The sequence below is a fragment of the Oncorhynchus kisutch genome, linkage group LG1 (genome assembly GCF_002021735.2).
Source record: "Oncorhynchus kisutch isolate 150728-3 linkage group LG1, Okis_V2, whole genome shotgun sequence".
Classification (NCBI taxonomy): Eukaryota; Metazoa; Chordata; class Actinopteri; order Salmoniformes; family Salmonidae; genus Oncorhynchus; species Oncorhynchus kisutch.
Genome location: NC_034174.2, coordinates 37,122,686 through 37,142,381, shown reverse-complemented (window position 1 = coordinate 37,142,381; position 19,696 = coordinate 37,122,686). Strand labels below are relative to the sequence as shown.

At 41.3% G+C, this 19,696-nt stretch overlaps 1 protein-coding gene across 1 annotated transcript in view; it reads left to right on the top strand.

Moving 5' to 3' along the window:
- Window positions 1-2,368: 2,368 nt before the first annotated feature.
- Window positions 2,369-19,696, top strand: part of LOC109895220 (leucine-rich repeat neuronal protein 1-like) — a 38,142-nt gene continuing 20,814 nt past the window's right edge. The window contains exon 1 of the mRNA XM_020488862.2: window positions 2,369-2,832. The gene's annotated coding sequence lies outside the window, so the exon portion shown is untranslated. The remainder of the gene's footprint in view (window positions 2,833-19,696) is intronic.

Sequence of the window (19,696 nt, the reverse complement as noted above, 5' to 3'; positions counted from 1 at the left end):
GGTTGAAAAACGAGTTTTAATGACTCTAACCTAAGTGAATGTAAACTTCCGACTTCAACTGTATGTATTGTATATTGTTTTTTGTGGTGTGTCTGAAAGTAATGATGGACTGTCATTTCTCTTTGCTTATTTTAGCTGTTCTTGCCTTAATATGGATTTATAGGGCTATATTCTGTTGTCACAACACAACTGATTGGCTGAAACACATTAAGAAGGAAAGAAATTCCACAAATTAACTTTAAACAGGGCACATCTGTTAATTGAAATGCATTCCAGGTGACTACCTCATGAAGCTGGTTGAGAGAATGCTAAGAATGTGCAAAGCTGTCATCAAGGCAAAGGGTGGCTATTTGAAGAATCTCAAATATAAAATATATTTAGATTTGTTTTACACGTTTTTGGTTACTACATGATTCCATATGTGTTATTTCATCAATTTGATGTCTTCACTATTATTCTACAATGTTGTTCTATAACTTTTGTCCGGTAGTGTATATAAAACACATTTGATTTTGTGTATATTTTTTTCATTATTATAATACATTTTTTATAGACCATCAAAATGTTAGAAAACAAAAACATCTGAGTTTGAAGCCTTGAAAGTTCAGGTCTAATGACGCCACTGTGTCTTTTCATTATAGGATACATACATATCAAAGCAGTGGAGCCAAGAGTGTAGTGAAGAAAAACTTTAGTGGTCAAAACCATTCATCTTGGGGTGACTAGGTGAGTGGGTTTTGCAAAATTCAATCATATCACGCATTTATACCATTTATAAAATAGTCAGGTATACTGTATATATGTTTTATACAGACTAGCTCAACAATAAGTGAAAAACATTTGGACCACCTATTTGTATTTGCTCCATTGCTCAGGCGACCAAGTGGACACAAGGCTGTTTGGTTCAGTTCAGTTGTGAAGAGGAAGAACATTGCAGCTGTTTCTGATTAATAAACATACAGGTAACTGGTAACGATCAAATAAAATCTAGCCCTGAAATGAAACATAGGCTGAAAAGAATTTGCACGTCATCTCATAGGAAAAGACAGGGCATTGACACGGATTTCCACGAATGTCCCACTTCAGATTTCTCTCTTCAAGAGCAAATACATCATACTTTGACTAAAATGATGACCTATTGACATACATTGTTATACAACATGATGGGTAAGCTCTGGCAATTGTCTTTCAGCTCAAAAAATTGGATTTCTGTTGGTGTGGGCGCTTAAATAGGGATGTGAAAACCACCGCTCTTGCTCTTCCTTTCTGAAGTTGTCTCGTATGGATCCATTTGTTGATCATACGCTAGAGAAAGCGAAATATTGATTCAAATAATTATTTGTTACTTTTGTAACTTTTTTTTTGGTATTTTCTTAACTGCATTGTTGTTTAAGGGCTTGTAAGGAAGCACATCACTATACGGTCGTATTTGTATTTGGCGCATGTGACAAATAACATTTTGATTTGACGATGATGTTCAATATGAATAAAAGTTAGTATGAGGGCTCAAGACATTGAATCAATGACCGGAAAAAGTGTGACAATCGCTGAAATGGTCTATCAGATTTATGTTCTCACACAATGATGTCAGGAAGTTCTGACTGATTTCTCCACCGAAGTCTGTGACCCTTTACCACTCAACAGTACAACCTAACATGCCAGTACAATATCAACAAACAGGAGAAAAGCTGCACTCATCCTATCATGTCTGTCTCAAGCACAAGAATGATCCCACTTGTGCCTTGCAAGGTCCTTCAGGCTCAATGCATCAGCTCAGGTGGAAGCAGGCAGCTCTAAGAGATGAAACAGAATGTGATGAAGCACTGTCACTTCAAAGCTATCCTAGGAGAAGAAGGAAGGAAGGAAGCAGAAAGAGAGGAGAGAAGGTTGACAGGTGGAGAGAGAACATCAATGTAATTTTACTGTGTGTGTGTGGCACACATGTGCATGTTCTCTATAGTGTGTGCTGGTAAAATTATATATCATAGCTGTGTAGTGATATTTTAGTCACAGATTACCAAGACATCACACATCCAGACAGAATGGAATTAGGCCTATAATTTGACATCAAAATATTGCCACACCCTAGATTTACTGTACACCTCAACATAACTCAAAACCAGTTGCCCGATACTGAGCTATATGCCACCAAACCTTTTCCAAGGCCATTATGTAGATTCAGTGTAGGCTAGGTTTTTGGATTCATGCAAGATTAGTTAATTTTAGAGGTCATTGACTCACTTCACCTTACATTGGACACTTTCTGACAAACACTGGAACTTGTAAAAAATGTAACCCTTTCATCCCTTGCCACGCCAACCTCACCCTTGCTTCTAGTTTCCCACAGCGAGTTTCTTTTGTTCCCATCACAGCAGAACTCGAGCAGATGGTGAGGTCGTCTAGTTGGGCACCAGGCTGTGATGACATACACTGCCGCACGACCAATCTCGCGTTTGAAATCAGTTGACAGGACTCGCAGCTCTGGTCAGCGCCAGGTGCTCTCTGTGTGTTTACTTGGAGGAGGGTACGAGCTCAGAGAAGCGCGAGCTCAAGGCAAGCGCTGTGCTCGGGTTACCAGTGGCGATGATAAAGCTATTCAGTCAGCCGCGGGCGAAGCACAGAGGACAGAAGAACGGCGGCTGAAGAAATCAAAACTAAACCTCTGTAAAGAGACGTCGCTTTTTGCTAAGTTAAATATTGTATTATTAATTTTTCATATATATAGTAATATTATCTTTCAAGACTGAGCGCTCAAATTGCCTGTTTTTTTCCGGTGGCAGCTAAGTATGTGTACAGGGGGAGAGGCATTCTTGTGGTTGATATAATGCTAAGGTGAGACCAATTGCTCATTTTCATATGTAGGACCTATGCTACAATTTACGTATCTGGTTAACCATTGTGAAATAAGTCAATTAATGAGAATCGCATGCTTAGCTTTTGAATATTATTCACAGATATAAAATCATGAACTTAATTGGAAACGGTAATTTCGGAATAAATAGGCATGGTCTGAAATGATCTGCACCTTGCCAAGGATTCAAACAAATATGCCTCCTATAGTCACTGCACTCCTCACGTATTGAAGTGAATGTGACTGTCATTGAGGAGAGGAAAGATGTTGCATTATTCTTTCTAATGTGGTGGTGACAGCACAATTGGCATATCGTCCAAATAAAATATGTAGGCTAAGCTCTTTGTTTATTTAGGTCTACGGAACCCTTGCTGCTCATATTAATATTGTAGAAGCTGGCTGAATCTCACATCAAATGGTAGGGCTAGCTACAGCATCAGTGCACCCATTGGATTTGCAAGGGCACTGTGATCCGCATTCAGTAGCCCACATGTGGCAAATAATATGGAGGATGTAGTCTGATATGTGTGTGCATATATTAATGAATTACTATCAATTGAGAATGCGAATTCATATCGATTTTGTCTGAGGGATGACACACTGACACAGGAAATTGCATAGTGTTACCTAGTGTTGATTTTTCAGTGTCACATTTCTAGTGTTGGTGGGGTGTTAAATTAACTCTGTAAGTGTTAAATTAACAGTCATTGATGTAAATGAATGTGTTGGTGATAATAACCAGTGTGTTGGTGATAATAACCAGTGTGTTGGTGATAATAACCAGTGTGTTGGTGTTAATAACCAGTGTTAAACCAAAACCACACCAATTGTTATCAAATTTCCCAGCATGCTCTATTGGAGGTAGATTTTTTAATTGTTTGTTTCAATATGTGTGTTTTTGATTAATTCAATTCATGTTATGCTACTCAAATATACATACCATATATTTTTTTGAAACTAATAATCTGTTATTTGTGCTTATTACACCAGTATCTGAAATGGTTGTTCCAGTTTATAGCTTTAGGTATCGTAGTCTTCCCAATCCTAGCAGTCATTCTGAATAAAAATTCCAAACGTTGGATAGCCCCACTCCGGCTGGATTCCAATAGGAGTTACACATCACTTTACAAACCTGTGTAATGTGACTTGCTGCCCTGAGTTTCAGACCACTATATTAGAGTAAAACTAAGCCCTTAAAATAAGGCCTTATGACAGGGTTCCCCAACTGGCATCCTGCAGGCTGAATTTGTCCCCCCCCCAGTAAAAAACAAAAAGATACACTGTCACGCAATAGCTGCGACAACAGACCCGATGAGGAATCAATTTACAAAGGTGATTTATGTTATTTTAATGGACAAAAAAAATGTGTTTTTCTTTCAAGGACAAGGACATTTCTAAGTGACCCCCCCCCAAAAAATAAATAAATAATATATATTCACTATCGTTCAAATGTTTGGGGTCACTTAGAAAAGTCCTTGTTTTGTTTGTCCATTTTAAAATAACATCAAATTTATCAGAAATACAGTGTAGACATTATTAATGTTGTAAATGACTTTTGTAGCTGGAAACGGCAGATTTTTTGTGTGGAATATCTACATAGGCGTACAGAGGCCCATTATCAGCAACCATCACTCCTGTGTTCCAATGGCACGTTGTGTTAGCTATTCCAAGTTGATCATTTTAAAATACTAATTGATCATTGGAAAACCCTTATGTTAGCACAGCTGAAACTTGTTGTGCTGATTAAAGAAGCAATAAAACTGGCCTTTGGACTAATTGAGTATCTGGAGCATCAGCATTTGTGGGTTCGATTACAGGCTCAAAATGGCCAGAAACAAAGACCTTTCTTCTGAAACTCGTCAGTCTGTTCTTGTTCTGAGAAATGAAGGCTATTCCATGCGTGAAATTGGCAAGAAACTGAAGATCTCGTACAACGCTGTGTACTACTCCCTTCACAGAACAGCGCAAGCTGGATCTAACCAGAGTAGAAAGAGGAGTGGGAGGCCCCAGTGCACAACTGAGCAAGAGGACAAGTACATTAGAGTGTCTAGTTTGAGAAACAGACGTCTCACAAGTCCTCAACTGGCAGCTTCATTAAATAGTACCCACAAAACACCAGTCTCAACATTAACAGTGAAGAAGCGACTTCGGGATGCTGGCCTTCTAGGCAGAGTTGCAAAGAAAAAGCCATATCACAGACGGGCCAATAAAAATAAAAGATTACAATGGGCAAAAGAACAGACACTGGACAGAGTAAGTTTGGAATAAAGTGTTGTGGACAGACAAAAAAGGGATCTTTGTGTTACAAGTAATTTAACTTTAAAGATAACATGAACATGGCTGAGTGCAACAACCATTGCAGTCACTAACAAATACAGTCATTGGTGGTAATGAATTCACAAGAAAGGCACTGGGAAATATGGGAATAAGGCTTTACACTAAGCAGTGCGTTAATTTAACACTGAAAAGTGTGGACCTGTATAGACACTGAACCAGTGTTAACTGTAACACTCAGTGTTGATTTAACACTGTGGACAAACATGCACTCACAGTAAAATAGCCCACTATAAACCGCTTTATAAACAAGAGCAGAAGAAAATGCTAAACAATAATGTCGCCTATATTATTGCCACACACAACACAATCACAGGGAAAGCAGCTGAAACAGCTGACTGCCGGCCCTCATGCCCTATCACATTAATTTGCATACGAAAGTGTGAGGATCCTGGCAGATGTCTCGACTACTCTGTGGAGAAATTCGACAAGAAGTCTTCAGAGGAAAAGAAAAAGACAATGGGTTGCTCAAGATAAATTGGGGGCAGAGCTGGTAGGGGAGGTGCCCAAAAAATTTGGGACACCTTTGTAAATTGATTTCTCATCCTCATCGGGTCTGTTGCAGCTATTGTGTGACCGTGGCACCTGTTACTGCTCGCTGAAGCTAAAGCCACAGAGCTAAATATGCTTTGAGTGACTCAGGGCCACATTCAATCAAGCCTTCACAAGTCAAGTCTTGGTAATGTGGAGGATTAAAAGCTGGATCATAAGTTGTAATAGTTGGTTTGATGAACAGTCCTACAGTTACAGAGGCAATCAACATAAAAGTTAAGCAGGGTTTCGTTTTTCAGCTTAAGGATTTTGTTTTCAAGGAATTGCAGTTTCGGTCATTTTTATTCAATTGAGCCTGATTAGGCAATGTGCGAAATCCATTGGCCGAGGCTCAGTTGATTTAAATTATCCTGTTATTCACTACTGTCCTCTTTGGCCTTGCCAACTGAACCAGGGCTTTGTCTTGGGAAAACTTTGAGAATGCTGACATATGTGGATGTACTCTAGCCAGAGTGGTGAGGGAGGAGGCGGGAAGAAGCTATTAGGTATAACCCGCTTTAGGAAGAAGGCCTGGCACAGGCAGTGTGTATGCCGTGCCCTCCCCCACCCACACGCACAAAGCAGCATTCTCCGCCAGCAGTTCAGGAGTCGTGAGAACCAGCCAACTCAAAGACGTGTTTAACACGATGTGTGTGTGTGTGTGTGTGTGCACACTCGCATGTGTTCACAACACAAGTTGTTGAGACCCATTGAGAGAGCCTGGGACTGACTCTGCACTGTGGGCTCTAATTTTAGGGTTCAGTGGGGTGTTTGAGGGGGGATGACTGAGGTGCTCCAGTTCGACCCTCTCCCATTGTGACTGCAAGTTGAGGGGTGAGGGAAATATGTCACGCCATTGTGAGGTTTTTGTAAAGATGTTTCTGACTGAGGCAGCTGATTATCAAACTCTACCCATCTAATGTTTGGGTAGGGAATGAATTAATGGCCATTATTCTGAGACAAGCAGCTGCTATGACTCAAATCTCAGAGAGAATGGGTATTCAGAGATGCTGACTGCTTGATTTTGCTCTCATACCACTGTATGTGGATTGGTAATGGATCCTAGCATCTCTCTACTATACTTCTGGTTACAAAGAGCACTTACTGTTATTGGGGTACTCAGAATCAGAATATGGACTGAGAAGTTCTGATTGGACTAGTATATTTTTGCATAAAGTGTTATTGGGCCACCAATCTATTGGAAAATGCTTACTTAGTAGAATTTTATTGTGTAATCTACATGCCTGACTGCTGTGATGATATTTTTAGGCTTTGTCCCACATGAGTATCCTTTGAGATATTTGACGTGCGTCTCTCTATTGGTGCAATGTTGAAGGACTTTGCCAAAGTCAGCATGATTGATCCATGCTCAAAGGGCATATTGGCATTTCTTTGTCGTTGCAGATAGAATGAGAAAAAAATAGGAGAAAGACAGAAGATATATGTATATATATTGATCTAGTCTCTGTCTCTCTCTCTCTCTTATTTATATATTATGATATCTCTCTCTCATATATAGAGAAAGATTGTGTGAGAGAGAAATTGTTACTGTCAGCACCATCTCTGTCCATAGGGAATTAGGCATTTGTGAAACGCCCATGTTGGATCTGAATAGCTTCAGCTACTGAAACATACAAGACTGCCTCACATTAGCTTACTCGAACAAAAGTATTCATTAAACCTTGTCACATTAGATGCTGTTAGCATAATTCTATGTGTTTTATCTGTACCGAGTCGATGTGTAGGGGTGCGAGGTATTTGAGGTAGATATGTACATATAACTAGGAATAAAGTGATAGATAGTAAAGAGTAGTAGCAGCGTATGTGAGGAGTCAAAGTTCATGCAAAAAGGGTTAATGCATTCCAGGTAGCTATTTGGTGAAATATTTAACTAACTATTTTGCAGTCTTATGGCTTAAGGTTAGAAGCGTTTCAGGGCCCTATTGGTTCCAGACTTGGTGCCGTGCGGTAGCAGAGAGAACAGTGCATGACTTGGGTGGCTGGAGTCTTTGACAAAAAATTTTTAGGAACTTCCTCTGACACCGCCTGGTATAGAGGTCCTGGGTGGCAGGGAGCTCAGCCCCAGTGATGTACTGGGGTGTACACACTACTCTCTGTAGCACCTTGCAGTCGGATGCGAAGCAGTTGCCATACCAAGTGGTGATGCAGCCAGTCAAGATGCTCTCAATGGTGCAGCTGTTGAACTTTTGGAGGATCTGGGGACCCATGTCAAATTTTTTCATCGCCTGAGGGGGAGGAGGCATTGCCGTGCCCTCTTCAGAACTGTGTTGGTGTGTTTGGACCCTGATAGATCCTTAGTGATGTGGACACCGATGAACTTGATGCTCTCAACCCGCTTCACTGCAGGAGAGGACTAAGCACACACCCCTGAGAGGCCACCAATTGCTTTATGGAAGAGCAGAGCAGAGAAGGATTCCTATTGGCTCAGAAGCAGTAGTGCTCCTCAGAAGGAGAATTGCTCCCCAGTCCCCTCCCCCTCCTTCCTCTCTCTGGCTGAACAGACACATTTCCTCCTCCTCTTCTCAGCTCCACACCTCTGCTCTGCCTCCACCAGCTGCACCAAAGCCCTGTGTGATGTGGAGCGGGACGCCTGCATACTAATGGGGCCCGAACAGGCTGCTTCTCAGGCAGACTAATGCAGGGGAGCAGCGTGCCTCTCAGGTAGGCCAATGCAGGAGGAGCAGCGTGCCTCTCAGGTAGGCCAATGCAGGAGGAACAGGGTGCCTCTCACTCAGACTAATGAAAATGCAGTTACCCAGGCTACTTGCTTGTAAATATCCCTTGCTATTTGCTGTTGTTTTTTAATTTGTAATTTTGTTTGTATGTTTTATGACTGCTGCGAAATGAACCTATGAGCACCTTCAAGTGAAGTTCATAGGAGCATGTCAAATTGGGTGTCAAATGAAGCTAAGTCTATATTTTTGAGAATTGAAGGCATATATACATTTTTCAACCATTTTCCAGGATAAGCAAAGGCTTTGATTTCTGGTCAAACAGATGGAAAAGGTGTCTTAGACAACATCTAACAGAAAAAGTCTTAAAAGATATTAGAAATACATCAAAACACAATAATGTTGAATCAAAGACCCCTGCCAACTATTATCAACACATATTTAGTTTTGGATGAATTAAGTTTAAGACACAATGCCTTTTACCTTGTAATTCTGTTACCAAAAACCCACATATCTAAGATCTTTTCTAATTTCTCTCCCTCATGATGAGGAAGGATAATGAACGTTCACAGACGCAGCAAGTAAAGGAAGACCCACCAATTAGTTATAGTTTTTTTAATATCAAGTATGTTTATAAATAATTAAAACTCGTAATTCTGTTACCAAATTACTGAAAAATCGGTAATAGAATTACCGAAAAATCGGTAACGGAATTACTGCAGTTGAATTGGCTACAATGGGAAATCATAGTAGTCACAAACCACAGTTGGGTCACCTGCTACTGTACTCCCTTCCACTGGCATACTGGTACTGTATGTTCAGCTCATAATAGGCTTGGGCAGTATCCAGTTTGTCATACCTTCATACCAACCTTGTGCCAGCATATCCGGTCATACCAGCACTGAACACAAGGGGTGCTATTTTCAAACCCCACATAGCCTCTGTAATGCGAAGGTTAGCAATGTACATGTAAAATCCCATAGAGAATGCATTTGCAAACATTTTATACAGTCTCTGACCGAAACTATCTGCAAGACAGACATCCTAGCTCATAAAGTTATACATGTAACTCAGAAATGCTGCTCATAGTTTGCTGCATGCACAAAACAAATATTAGACAGCAAGACTCTTGATCCAGGAGGGGATCCTCTGGTGTTACCAAGCGAAGCTTGATTTTGGAAGAAGCCAACTACTTAGCTAGCTAGATATATAACTAGCTACTAAATTAGCAAACCAAATGTACAACGGCAGAGCTTTTTGCACATTTTAGACAATTAACTTAATATTTATAAGATATCAAGCTGGCAAACACTTAGTTGTGAATTCCATACTGTAACTAGATCACCCGGCGTTTGCTGCACAACAGTGAGTGATTCACAAGACTCTGGTCTCTTGTCGTTGTATGCTTGTAAACAAACTATGCGCCAGTAATAATACTTTATAATACAAAATTATGTGACAGGTGAAATTAACAACGCAATCTTCTTCATCTCATAACAAATTGCACAATTTGACTGCAGGTATTTACTTAAAAACTATCTACAAATATGAACATTTATGAAAACACTTCATATATTATCAACGGTATTGGCGATTTTGAAAAACCACCCCATGGCTATTTCCAAATACCCTGGTGGTATACGGTATATATACGGTTTACTGCCCAAGCCTAGCTCATAAGTTTTTTTTTCTCATTCTGTTATCTGGTGGTCAAACGAAGACTGTAAAAACAGTATAGACGTCTCGCTCGCTCTCTCACTCTCTCCAGTTAATGTCACCTCTCCCGGCTCTTACTGACACCTACCCTCTTTCCATTTACTGTTACAAGCATCCTCACCCACTGAGCACCGACTGACACCGGGTGAAAAGTAGTTTAAAATTGTTCAGCCTGCACTGGCAGCCTGCACCGGCAGCCTGCACCAGCATCTATGTTTCACAGATTTGGAAAGCACAGTACTATACAGTAGAGCGTAGTAGAGAACAGTAAAGTACAGTAGAATAGAGTAGAGTACATTATAGGGCATTAACGTAGACTACAGTATAATGTACTGTATTTAACTACTTTACTGAACTGTACTCTGCTGTGCTCTACTGGGCTGTACTGGGGTGTCCAAACTTGTGAAGCATAGACATCTATGATTGTTTCAGATTAGGTCTGGTCCGGACCAACCAAATGTGGTCTTGTTTGGGGGCCGAGCTCATTACAATACTAGCCAGTGTGTAGAACAATACTCAAATATGCAAAAGAAGGATATTGCATATTTCTACTTTTGTGTACCTATTCAGGATACATAACCACGAAGAGAATGATATTCATATCCATAATTATGCATTTTTATATAGTACAGATCAGGGACCCATGATGTAATTCTGTTACCGTACTTCCATTACCGGATGTAAATCCACTTCACCTACTGTAGTTCAATAACCCCAAAAAGCATTTAACTCAAGGTGTCATATCATAGCACAGCTGACACCCCATTGTTTCTGCAGACATCTTTGAATCTTAATCTTACCAAACTTTGCATCAGCATAGTTCTTCCAGTCAATGTGTTTTTGTGACATTTTCAGGGGGTAAATTGTTCAAAGTAGTCCTTGTGCATAGAGTTGTATAGTTTGTTAAACTTTGAAATCAATGGATTTGGTTGGCATACATTTTAAAGTGAAAAATCTGAGTCAAAGTCTAATTCTGTTTCCGTGGAATTGCCCAGCAAGGACATGCAGTGCCCATCAGCTACACACGCCTGGCAGGCCGGCTGGCTGTCAGCAGCACATGGCGGAGCTGGGGACTCGTGTATGGAGCTGTAATATAGGAGTATTGTGACTGAAAACTAATAATAGTGATGGAATGGTAGGTTTGGCTGTGGTTGCTGTATTGTGATATGCTATGTTTCATCAGTAATAGTTGTTGTTTGGGAAGGAGACATGCTGCAGTGTGTTTGTAGATGTAGTCAGTAGAATCTACTAGGTAACAGCAGACCCTTGTTTCTTTGTTGTGGTAGCGGAAGACTGAACGTAGCCACGCTATAGTGGGAGCCATTGTCTGCTGGTATAGCAATTATCAGACTTTCGTTGGATGGTGTCTGATGTTTAATCCGGTCATTGCATATGGATGTTTATCGTTGTGATCTCGTGCTAGCGGTAGTTCTTGTTCGCTTTTCGCTCTACGACGCCTAATGGCACACACAGCTGTCTCCTCATTTGGGTATGAAGCAGACATGTGGCATAGCCGGTCACCATGGTGACAGCATGAATGTGAGTGAGCCTGTTGTGTGGCTGCTGATTGGGAAACACTGCTCACATTTTAGGCCCAATGAAAAGGGCCGAATGAATGAAGAGAAACACATTATTCTTCCCTGTGAAAAGTGCTATCATGTTCTCATTAGACCCAGTTTCCTCTTGGCAGTACCAGCCAGCATCTGAAAGCCGAGGGTTAAGTCACTGAGCAAAACGGATACTGAAGACAGGCACTCTGTATACACTGTCTCCTCCCCAATGGATAAAAAGCAATTTGGCTCATTTTTATTCATATGCTTGCCTTTGTGTATTTTGGTGTCCAGATTCGGTGATTGAGAAGGTTTTAGCTATTGATGTCTTTGTGGAACAGTGAGTGCTTATGTTGGCAGAGTGGACTCAGCTCAAGGAAACCTAATGCTCTTACAAAAAACTCAGCAGGACAGGAAAAAGAGCATCCATCTTTGGTCTAAGACTTCCAGACCTCTGTTCAGAGCTCTAAACAGGGTGTCTGTTAGCTTCTTACCCCCAGAACCAATGAGCTCTATGTGGGTACAGAGAGAGACCCACACAGCCTAACCCTGGATAAGGGACCAGATCTGTCTTCTCCTGGTTGTGTGCTGCTGCTGTGGCTTTGATGAGCTTCATTAGTCCCTGTGCTGTTTGGAGACTCGGGTAATAAATGCATTTACGAGGCCTTGGCATCAAATAGACAGGGCTGATGATACCTAAATGACATCTCGTCCTACTTGCCTGCCTTATCTTTTCTGGAAGGGAAGGCACTAAGCTGGGTGAACATATTTTTTTATTTCACCTTTATTTAACCAGGTAGGCTAGTTGAGATCAAGTTCTCATTTGCAACTGTGACTTGGCCAAGATAAAGCATAGCAATTCGACACATACAACAACAGAGTTACACATGTAAAAAATAAAACACACAGTCAATAATACAGTAGAATAAAAGAAAACTAAAAGTCTATATACAGCGAGTGCAAATGAGGTAAGTTAAGGACATAAAATAAATAGGCCATGGTGGCAAAGTAATTACAATATAGCAATTAAACACTGGAATGGTAGATGTGCAGAAGATGAATGTGCAAGTAGAGATACTGGGGTGCAAAGGAGCAAGATAAATAATTAAATACAGTATGGGGATGAGGTAGGTAGATAGATGGGCTGTTTACAGATGGGCTATGTACAGGTGCTGTGAGCTGTTCTGACAGCTGGTGCTTAAAGCTAGTGAGGGAGATAGGAGTCTCCAGCTTCAGAGATTTTTGCAGTTCATTCCAGTCATTGGCAGGAGAGAACTGAAAGGAAAGACGACCAAAGGAGGAATTGGCTTTGGGGGTGACCAGTGAGATATACCTGCTGGAGCGCGTGCTACGAGTTGGTGCTGCTATGGTGACCAGTGAGCTGTGATAAGGCGGGGCTTTACCTAGCGGAGACTTGTAGATAACTTGTAGCCAGTGGGTTTGGCAACGAGTATGAAGCAAGGGCAACCAACGAGAGCGTACAGGTCGCAATCGTGGGTAGTGTATGGGGCTTTGGTGACAAAACGGACGGCACTGTGATAGACTGCGTCCAGTTTGTGGAGTAGAGTGTTGGAGGCTATTTTATAGATGACATCATCGAAGTCGAGGATCGGTAGGATGGTCAGTTTTACGAGGGTATGTTTGGCAGCATGAGTGAAGGATGCTTTGTTGCGATATAGGAAGCCGATTCTAGATTTAATTTTGGATTAGAGATGTTTGATGTGAGTCTGGAAGGAGAGTTTACAGTCTAACCAGACACTTAGGTATTTGTAGTTGTCCACGTATTCTGAGTCAGAGCTGTCCAGAGTAGTGATGCTGGACGGGCGAGCAGGTGAGGGCAGTGATCGATTGAATAGCATGCTTTTAGTTTTACCTGTGTTTAAGAGCAGTTGGAGGCCACGGAAGGAGAATTGTATAGCATCGAAGCTCGTCTGGAGGTTAGTTAACACAGTGTCCAAAGAGGGGCCAGAAGTATACAGAATGGTGTTGTCTGCGTAGAGGTAGATCAGAGAATCACCAGCAGCAAGAGCAACATCATTGATGTATACAGAGAAGAGAGTCGGCCCGAGAATTGAACACATTTAAAATGTACAGGAGTATGAGGTGTGTATGTGTGTGTGTGTTTGGTGTATGAGTTTGTGTACAGTATGGTTGTGTGTTTGTGTTTGTTTGTGTGTTTGCGTGTTTTGTGAGTTTGTAAGCTTTTGTGTATGGTGTGCGTGATCATGCATGTGTGTTTTGAGGAAGCTAAAACACATAAAGGCTGTGACAGAATGAAGAGGCAGAGTAAATCCCCCCTGCATGCCTGAGGCCTGCTCTAAACCAGCTGGATAATGTCTGGATGAGGGATTTCTGCCCTTTCAGTGTACCACTGGTTTGTGGAGGTGTGAGTAGGAGTGTGTGTGAAAGAAACTGTTTGTGCACCAGTACTAGGACCAGGACTATGTATGCAATTTATGTACAACCACAGCATGTACAGTATGAGTGGGTGGTGGTGTTCATGATTCGCAGGCACTGGTTTGCTGATGATGTGCCTGTGTTCATGTTGTGGTATACGTCTTTATGTATGTTTGTATGTATAGCTCTTAAACTCTTTGTGTGTGTGTGTATTGTTGAATGAGTTATGTGTGTGTGTATGCGGGCCTTTGTGAGCTTGTGTGTGAGCATAATCGGCGTGTCTGTGCGTGCCTGTGTGTGTACCTCCGTGTAAACTGTAAATGAGTGTGCTGTTCTGTGCTTCCCCAGGCTGTGAGATTAGCGTCATGGTTCAGGCACTCAGGCAGTGGCGACCCATCATTCACAGAAGGTTGGGCAGAGCTTGAGCCCCACAATTTTATCAACAAAAAAAAAGCATTTTATTTTGGCATTAATACATGTCACATATCAGTTTTCAAACAATGTAAAAAAATCATTGAGTTAAAAAAGCGGCATACAAACATTGTCTCTTTTTTGCTTTCTTGAGTATGGCAGCTCCAAAATGCAGGTGTTTCATCCCAGCTCAGTGCTTTCTGTGGTGGTGGAGCAGCCAGCGGAAAATACGGAGCGTAGGGGTTGGTAATGTTCTCTAGTTACGACATGATTGGCTCAGTGTTCTGTCACTCATGGGGACACTACATCACCACCAAATCTAAGGGTAGAGCTCGAAAATTCAAGTCCCTTGGGTGCTGCTATAGAGTTACATTAGAAGTGCCCATCCAAGAAGGCTCAAGGTCATTGGTCACAGATAAAATGACGTCAAATCACTTTATATCTACAGTAGCTTTGATTGGACTGATCATATCAACATCATACTTTCAAAATCTTAGCTAGCAGTCATCATCATGAATCAAGTCGACAATCTACTGGAAAATTATTTTTAATACTTGTCGTACGAAGAGAAATAATTTAAAGAAATTATAGATACAACGTATTGGACATAAACATTACACAACAAGTTGGAAATCGCAAACTCAACAATGAGTGGTTTGGAAAGAATCAGTGGCTAACTGCAAGCATTGCAAAGCAATCACTAGCCTGCTATTCAGTTAAGTGGGTTTGTGTTCCCAAGTCTGGGTTTAAGGGTCTCTTTCCCAAGTTTAAAATGTTAAACATTCAACATTGGCCATGCTGTCAATCCAGCATGATTTCTACCTCGCTCAAAACAACTGTTAACTCGGAACTGGGAAATCTGACTTCAGTGAGTTGAAGACAACTGGGAACTTGGGAAAAAATTTGCTCTGACTGGGGAAATATGTTTTGGTCATCCAACTCAGAATTGCAAGTCAGGAACTCAGGCCTCTTTCTAGAGCTACGACCTGAAGATCACTGACGTCATCATGATTCGACCTTGTTTTTTTCTGAGTTGTCTTGAAAGCACCATAAAGCCAGAGAATGCCAGACTTTGATGACAAAATTAGCCAATGAAGGACCGCCGCGCCTCCTTCCTGTTCAAGTGAGCACAGCACAAGGTGAACCCAAAAATGTCTTGTATGCTGCTGCATAAATGATCTAATATGCCAGGGAGATATGTATACTGTAGCTAAGAAAGTCATATTAAGTGTATGTTGTGTAGTAAGCTGTTAGTAGCCCATGTGCCTCACCCTAATAATTTGATATATTTTCCCCTCTTAATTTCGCCTAATGTTCTGACTTGGTGGTGCACATGTAGCCTATAACCTGTTTTAGAGATATGTAGTCATCGAAAATTGTCAGAGCTTTCATTGGCTGCTTATACAGTGGGGAGAACAAGTATTTGATACACTGCCGGTTTTGCAGGTTTTCCTACTTACAAAGCATGTAGAGGTCTGTAATTTTTATCATAGGTACACTTCAACTGTGAGAGACGGAATCTAAAACGAAATTCACATTGTATGATTTTTAAGTAATTCATTTGCATTTTATTGTATGCAATAAGTATTTGACACATCAGAAAAGCAGAACTTAATATTTGGTATAGAAACCTTTGTTTGCAATTACAGAGATCATACGTTTCCTGTAGTTCTTGACCAGGTTTGCACATACTGCAGCAGGGATTTTGGCCCACTCCTCCATACAGACCTTCTCCAGATCCTTCAGGTTTCGGGGCTGTCACTGGGCAATACGGACTTTCAGCTCCCTCCAAAGATTTTCTATTGGGTTCAGGTCTGGAGACTGGCTAGGCCACTCCAGGACCTTGAGATGCTTCTTACGGAGCCACTCCTTAGTTGCCCTGGCTGTATGTTTTGGGTCGTTGTCATGCTGGAAGACCCAGCCATGACCCATCTCCAATGCTCTTATTGAGGTAAGGAGGTTGTTGGCCAAGATCTCACGATACATGGCCCCATCCATCCTCCCCTCGTCGTCCTGTCCCCTTTGCAGAAAAGCATCCCCAAAGAATGATGTTTCCTGGGGTTGTATTCATCCTTCTTCTTCCTCCAAACACGGCGAGTGGAGTTTAAACCAAAAAGCTCTATTTTTGTCTCATCAGACCACATTACATTCTCCCATTGGTCCCATGGTCATTGGCAAACTTCAGACGGGCCTGGACATGCGCTGGCTTGAGCAGGGGGACCTTGCGTGCGCTACAGGATTTTAATCCATGACGGCGTAGTGTGTTACTAATGGTTTTCTTTGAGACTGTGGTCCCAGCTCTCTTCAGGTTATTGACCAGGTCCTGCCGTGTAGTTCTGGGCTTATCCCTCACCTTCCTCATAATCATTATGCCCCATGAGGTGAGATCTTGCATGGAGCCCCAGACCGAGGGTGATTGACTGCCATCTTGAACTTCTTCCATTTTCTAATAATTGCGCCAACAGTTGTTGCCTTCTTACCAAGCTGCTTGCCTATTGTCCTGTAGCCCATACCAGCCTTGTGCAGGTCTACAATTTTATCCCTGATGTCCTTACACAGCTGTCTGGTCTTGGCTGTTGTGGAGAGGTTGGAGTCTGTTTGATTGAGTGTGTGGACAGGTGTCTTTTATACAGGTAACGAGTTCAAACAGGTGCAGTTAATACAGGTAATGAGTGGAGAACAGGAGGGCTTCTTAAAGAAAAACTAACAGGTCAGTGAGAGCCGGAATTCTTACTGGTTGGTAGGTGATCAAATACTTATTGCATGCAATAAAATGCAAATGAATTACTTAAAAATCATACAATGTGATTTTCTAGATTTTTGTTATAGATTCCGTCTCTCACAGTTGAAGTATACCTATGATAAAAAATTACAGACCTCTACATGCTTTGTAAGTAGGAAAACCTGCAAAATCAGCAGCGTATCAAATACTTGTTCTCCCCACTGTATGCCCCCTTTATTTATCCTACGGTTCTGACTTGGTGTACAGGGATAACACTTATCCATAATAATCTCATCATGTAGGTAGCCTTCCCACACTGTCTGCGAGCTGTTGGCTAGAGCACATGTTCCAAGACCAGAGTGGGCACGTTTGCCATGTAACACAAAACAATCAGTAGAATTGAAAATGCGATGGAAACATATTTAACTCTTATTTTTTATTTGGTACATGGGAATTTAACCACAAAACATATTTTTATGTGCACTACGTCATCACACTCAGCCTTCTATCCGCAACAAGTCAATTTGATGAAAGCATATCTGGTGGGAAAATGGGCATACTGTTTTTATGAGGATTTTTGAATATTCACATGAAAATCTGTCACCAAGTGTAATGCCTTATTCACATATTTCCCAGTGCCTTGCCTTTCAATTACATTGTAGCGTTACCAGCCATGACTGTATTTGTTAGTGACAGAGGTTGTAACGGCGTTCTTCGTTTGTTGATAGAGAGTCGGACCGAAATGCAGCGTGGTGGTTACTCACGTCTTTAATGAAAAAAGTGACGGTACATGAAATAACGATAAATACAACAAAAAACAACAAACGGAACGTGAAACCTAATACAGCCTATCTGGTGAACACTACACAGAGACAGGAACAATCACCCACGAAAAACAAAGCGAACTCAGGCTACCTAAATACGGTTCCCAATCAGAGGCAACGAGAAGCACCTGACTCTGATCAAGAACCGCCTCAGGCAGCCAAGCCTAACTAGACACACCCCTAAACCTAGCAATCCCAAATCCTATAAAACCCCAATACGAAACACAAAACGTAAACCCATGTCACACCCTGGCCTGACCAAAATATATAACGGAAACACAAAACACTAAGACCAAGGCGTGACAGAGGTATGGTTGTTGCGTTCCTCTGTTTTCAGTCTTATGGACTTCACTAAGTGAGATCCCAAGCAGATATGTTATTATTTTTTATTATTATTTAACCCAATACCATATGTATTTCATAAGGCTATATTTTGAGGCCCAGTTTTACTCCAGTACAGGGACCTGAAACTCATACACATCACTTTGAACCAAAACCACACCCATCATACTTCTCAGCATGCTCTCTTGCAGGTTGAGTTTTAGAATTGTCTGTTTCAATATCTATTTTTGAAGCATGTGCATTGATTGATTGATTAATCTTATGCGACACAAAGGTAAATAGAATGCATTTTTATAAACTAATCCAATCAGTTATACTTTCTGCACCCATTACTGAGTTGTTTGTTCCAGTTTAAATGTCGTAGGTACAGTGCCTTGCGAAAGTATTCGCCCCCCTTGAACTTTGCGACCTTTAGCCACATTTCAGGCTTCAAACATAAAGATATAAAACTGTATTTTTTTGTGATGAATCAACAACAAGTGGGACACAATCATGAAGAGGAACGACATTTATTGGATATTTCAAACTTATTTAACAAATCAAAAACTGAAAAATTGGGCGTGCAAAATTATTCAGCCCCCTTAAGTTAATACTTTGTAGCGCCACCTTTTGCTGCGATTATAGCTGTAAGTCGCTTGGGGTATGTCTCTATCAGTTTTGCACATCGAGAGACTGAAATGTTTTCCCATTCCTCCTTGCAAAACAGCTCGAGCTCAGTGAGGTTGGATGGAGAGCATTTGTGAACAGCAGTTTTCAGTTCTTTCCACAGATTCTCGATTGGATTCAGGTCTGGACTTTGACTTGGCCATTCTAACACCTGGATATGTTTATTTTTTAACCATTCCATTGTAGATTTTGCTTTATGTTTTGGATCATTGTCTTGTTGGAAGACAAATCTCCGTCCCAGTCTCAGGTCTTTTGCAGACTCCATCATCATTCTTCCAGAATGGTCCTGTATTTGGCTCCATCCATCTTCCCATCAATTTTAACCATCTTCCCTGTCCCTGCTGAAGAAAAGCAGGCCCAAACCATGATGCTGCCACCACCATGTTTGACAATGGGGATGGTGTGTTCAGGGTGATGAGCTGTGTTGCTTTTACGCCAAACATAACGTTTTGCATTGTTGCCAAAAAGTTCAATTTTGGTTTCATCTGACCAGAGCACCTTCTTCCACATGTTTGGTGTGTCTCCCAGGTGGCTTGTGGCAAACTTTAAACGACACTTTTTATGGATATCTTTAAGAAATGGCTTTGTTCTTGCCACTCTTCCATAAAGGCCAGATTTGTGCAATATACGACTGATTGTTGTCCTATGGACAGAGTCTC